Genomic DNA, 5,665 nt, shown 5'->3' with positions numbered 1-5,665 from the left:
TATATCAAGAAAACATCTCACACAGTTGTAAGCACAGGAAAGTTCCATGTCCATGGGTTAGTTGTCAGGCTTATGATAACAATCAGAATATTTATCATCAAATATATGAATGAACTCCTGCTGTGTTCAGACTATTGCCCAAATACCTTAGCATCACTCAAAAATATCTTTCATGGACTAGTCCCTCTGTACTCCCTCAATCCCATTTGTTACCTTGTGGACCAACTTTCCATTTTCTGAATATGCCTAATGCATATTTTCTCTTTTCTAGTTCTCTGCACACGCCGTTCTCTTTTTCCTATTTAAATTCAATCCCCTATCCATTCAATGTATTCCCTCCAGGTATTTTTGCTTGCCCACTCATGCTCCTTTCTATTTCTGAGTTATCAGTTTGCTTCCTTGCTTTTCTTATTGTGTTTCTTATATCCTTACCTTGAACCATATCTGAACATTGATGATACTGTGTACTATTATCTGTTTAATCGTCTAACTGCCCCCATAGTCTGTGAATTCCATAAAGTAACTCACACAAAAACTACTGCCATCCAGTCAACTCATGGCAACTCTAGGGAGGGAGTAAAATGTCTCCATCAGTTTCCAACGCTGTACATTTTTATAGAAGCTGACTGCCGTATCTTCTTCCAGCAGAGCAGCTGGTGGGTTCACACCTTCCAACTTTTATAGTAACCACTGCTTTAACCACTGTGCTATCAGTGTCTGATGGCACAGTGGGTTAAGTGTGGGGCTGCTTCCTACAAGGTAGATGGTTCAAACCCATCAGCTGTTATGAGGGATTGATGAGGCTCTCTGTTCCTGTAATTATGCATAGTCTCAGAAACCCTAAGCAGAGTTCTTCTCTGTTACTTAATTTTGCCGGGAATTAGAATCAACTTGATGGCAGTGAATTTGGTTTTAGTTTGTTTCATCAATACAATTTTCTGTTAATAAATGACAATAAAATAAAAATAAACTTACTATGCCCATCATATTCCCCATAAATGTTATATTTAGATAGTGCTATAAAACATAATTCATTTTTAGTGCATATTTGTCAATTATATAATTTACCTTTGATAAATATGCAATTCCATATGATGTCATTAAAAAATTGTTAACTATTGGATGTAAGACTCTTTTTGTTTTACATTCTTTGCTAACAAGTGATATGGTTTATAACGTTCTCGTGTATAAAGGCCAATGGGACTTATAAAGGCAATGGAAGAAGTAAAAATGTGGAGCTGAGGAAGTAAAGCACTATTATCTTTAAGATTTATGCAGAAATAGTTATGGAATACTTACTCTCCTATTAATGAGTCTTTCAGCATGTTAGGACTGAGGATTAACTGCAAGAGTGGTTTATTCCTCAGGATACAGAGCAGCCATTCAAAAAAACCAAAGGTGCATGAAATGCTTTATAGCTGTTTAGCTGCAAGTAATGACAGCAACAAAAAATCTACCCTAGGATGACTATTTAAATGATAACTGTATTCTTTCCTTTATAAGTCGGTATGACAGGGATGCAGCTCCTTTGCTGTGGAATTCTTTTGGTCCCTTATGTTCGAATTCACCCTCACATGTGTGGTTAAATGGGTATAACATGTCTAAGTACAACATACAGACATGATACTGCATAGCAAAGAGACAGAACTTTTCTGTCAACCTCTTTTATAGACTCGAGAGGCCTTTACCTCAAAACCTACAGCAAACATGTCACAATTTTCATCTGTCTGGATTGTTTTATGTTATAAGTTAGATAATATTGTCATCATTGAACAAATCTAGCCTGCAGCTCTAGGAAGTAGTGTTTGGGGCTTACAAAAGGCAGCATCCAGTCTTTGAGTATATGGCTGTGTATAAGAGGGTGAGAAGATGAACAAATCAGAATTTAGTTGATGAGTAAGAAGAGACAGACAACTAGTTCTTTAGCAGACCACTAGCAGTGTCTTCTATAGTGAGACAAGGATCACAAATGTGGCCCTCCATGCACTTGTAAAACAACTCTAATAAATGTTAGGTAAATTTAGTCATTGATTTTTCTGACTATGTGACAAGAAGTTTGAAAGAGAGATTTGAAATATTGATTCTTTTTATCAAGAAGTATTATACCTCATAAGACTCTTGTGGTATGGTGAATAATTGCTATCAAGACTGACTGTGAGGGTTGGAAATGTAAAGGTAGACTTTTTGTAGCAAAAGGAGGGGAGTGATTGACTTTGCAGTCCAAGAGCAGGGATCCCTGTGACCATCAAGGGAGAAGAGCAGAGTGCAGGACCCTACCCAGAGAAACAGTCACACCAGAGATGGGGGCAGAGACGATGATGTGGAGAGAGGGAATGGCTGGGGACTGTAGACCCAGAGAGGGAGAGGGGCTGTGTGCTGACAACTGAGGAGCAGGCTTGCAAGGTATACCCTTTGGCTGTTTGATGATGCATGGAGGGGACTGTAATCATGGCAATGAAACAATATATGATAGGATGGATGTAAAGCTAATATTCTTCTAGGTAAATGATCACATAATTCACAATAAAACATTTTTTTTTAATTATTATATCTCAAAAATATGTAGTGGGTATTTGTCTTTTTTTGCTTTCCAAAATGTAAATACCACTTTTATATGGGGAGAGTAACTTACTATGGAATCCAGCAGGAAAGCAAGAACTCAGCCTCCCACTATTGAAATTGTTAAGTGCCATGGAGTTGGTGCTGACTCGTAGTGATCCTGTATAGGATTTCTTAGGCTTTAAGTTTTGGCAGCAGCAGAAAGCCTCATCTTTCTCTGCCAGAGTGGTGGCAGGGTTGAATGGCAGACCTTGTGGTTTGCAGTACAGTGCTTACATGCTCCCTTCCCATTCTTGATGGCAAATAAGGATAGGAATCCACCCCATCGTCAGAAAGTTGGATGTTTCCTCCCAGGAGTAAGGCTAAGAAGTAGTGATAGTTGAAAAAGTATTCCCTGTAGTGACGACATTGAAGGTTAAGTTGTTGTTGTTGTTATGTGCTGTGGAGTCGGTTCTGACCCATAGCGACCCTGTACAGGGTTTCCAAGGCTGTAAATCTTTACGGGAGCAGAGTGGCCATGATAAGGGAAGCAATTGAGCCTTGTATTCCTGTAGTATGACCTTGATTAGGTTTCTTGATTCTGAGCATCCTTAGTCCAACAGCCTTGTTATCTAGCCTTCCCATTGATACAATGCAACTACTTTACATACTTTCAATATATTTTTCTGGATAATTTCAAAAATTCTTTTTTCCATAGCTTGCAACCCCAAACCCTGACTGATATGTTGTTGCTATTGTTAAGTGCCACACTCGCCTATTATCATTATTAGAGACTAATTAAGTTAAAATAACTTATGATTTTTTGTTAATCTGCAGAAAGAAAAAATAAACTGTCTCTTACTATTTATAAAAAATAAAAACATCAAGACTGAATTAGAAAATCTAATAAAATACCAGATATTTCTTTGTTGTTGTGTAATTGTAGAATAAGCAATAAACCCCAAGCTGCTCCTCAGAAACTCTGTACAGGGTCGCTATGGGTCAGAACTGACGTGATGGCACTTAACAACAACAACAACAACATGGGAGACAAAATAACTAATACATTTTTGCAAAGAGGCAAACAAGAGGGTTGAATTTAACACAGACACACACATGAAGAAACTGTAAAGGAATATAGACAGTGCCAAAAGCTGCACAGACCAAGGTGGACACAGTGTGACAAAAACAAATAATAACAATAATAAGCTGTTTTTTTGTCTTTTAAAAAAGCTTCTAGTGAAGGTGTTCTTGAACTGGGGACCATAAGCTCTGCACTTAAATATTTGTAAGTATGTACATTATTAGGGTGTGATAATCTGAAAAGGATCCATAAGCAACAACAAAAACAGATTAAAGGCTGCTGGATCACAGCACTGTCACCCAAGAGTGGGATAAAATCCATTTGAAGCCTGACCTGTACACTTCAGAGGATATTCTATTCTAACCTTGAGAAATAAAAGCAAGGAGACTAAAACAGTCACATATGACCAAGTAAAACACAAGAAATCTGTACTACAGTTATAGACTATTTTAGTGAATAACTGGAGACCAGTCAGAAATTATAAGATTAAGTAAAAATGAATAGCAAAGCATTGAGAAAGAATGATTTAAAAAACAAAAACAAAAAACTAAGACAAGGCATGGTCACATTTTAATTATACTAGATAAGAATAAAAGAAGAAAGTGGTATACATAATAATTAAATCCTCTATCATAAAATTCTACCACTCATCTGTCAGTTTGTCGCACTGTGGAGTCTTTTGTGTTGCTTTGATGCTGGAAGCTATGCCAACAGGATTTTCAATGCTGGCAGGCAGGGTCACCCATGATAGACAGGTTTCAGCTGAGCTTCCATACTAATACAGACATGGAAGGAGAGGCAGAGTACTTCTGACTGTTTAACCACTGTCACTATTATGAATATCAGTAAACCACTGTCAGATAGTACCACAATATTGAATATTAAAACATGACGAAGAGCATGAGAATATTATTAGATATAGTGCCAGACGATGAGCACCTCAGGTTGAAAGGCACTCAAACTACAACTGGGGAAGAGCTACTGCCTCAAAGTTGAGTTGACTGTGATGGCATGAATGGAGTAAAGCTTTTTTGTATCTTCATGTGCTGATATGGCACAAATTAAATTGAAGATAAACTGCTGCAAACACCCTTTAATAATTGGTACATGGGATGTATTAAGTATGACTCTAGGAAAATTGGACATGAAATGGAATGCATGAACATCAATATCCTAGGCATTAATGAGCTTAAATGTACTAGTATTGGCCATTTTGAATCTGTAGTCACATGATATACTGTGCTGGAAATGTCAAACTGATGAATAATGCCGTCCCATTCAACATCAAGAAGAACATTTTGAGATCTGTCTTGAAGTACAGTGCTGTCTGTAATAGAATAATATCCATATGCCTATAATGAAGACAAGTTAAAACAACTATTATTGAAATTTATACACCAACCACTAAAGCAAGTGATGATGAAATTGAAGAGTTCTACCAACTTCTTCAGTCTGAAATTGATCAAAAAGGCAATCAAGATGTATTGATAATTACTGATGATTAGAATGCAAAGGTTGGAAACAAAGAGGATTAGTAGTTGGAAAATATGACCTTGGTGATAGAAACAATGCTGGAGATCACATGATAAAATTTTGCAAGATCAATGACCTCATTATTATAAATACCATTTCAAACAACATAAAGATGATTGTACACATGAACCTCAACAGATGGGATACACAGAAATTATATATGAAATTGGAAAATCTCCATATCATCAGCCAAAACAAGGTCAGGGGCAGACTGTGGAACATGCCATCCATTGCTCATATGCAAGTGCACGCTGAAGCTGAAAATCAAAACAAGTCCAAGAGAGCCAAAATATGGCCTTCACCAGATCCAACCTAAATTTAGAGGTTATTTCAAGAACAGATTTTAGACATTAGACACTAATGACCGGAAAGCAGAAGAGTTGTGGGATGACATCAAGAACATCATACAGGAAAAAAGCAAAAGGTCGTTAAGAAGACAAGCAAAAAAGAAAAGACCAAAACGGATGCTAGAAAATAATCGGAAACTTGCTCTCCAGAATAGAGATATTA

General features: G+C 37.0%; 1 protein-coding gene across 1 annotated transcript in view; it reads right to left on the bottom strand.

Moving 5' to 3' along the window:
• Positions 1-5,665, bottom strand: part of TRHDE (thyrotropin-releasing hormone degrading enzyme) — a 798,400-nt gene that overhangs the window by 195,066 nt on the left and 597,669 nt on the right. The gene's annotated exons all lie outside the window — the stretch shown is intronic.

Source organism: Chrysochloris asiatica, unplaced genomic scaffold, assembly GCF_000296735.1.
Source record: "Chrysochloris asiatica unplaced genomic scaffold, ChrAsi1.0 scaffold00170, whole genome shotgun sequence".
NCBI lineage: Eukaryota > Metazoa > Chordata > Mammalia > Afrosoricida > Chrysochloridae > Chrysochloris > Chrysochloris asiatica.
This window is presented reverse-complemented; position numbering and strand designations above follow the sequence as displayed.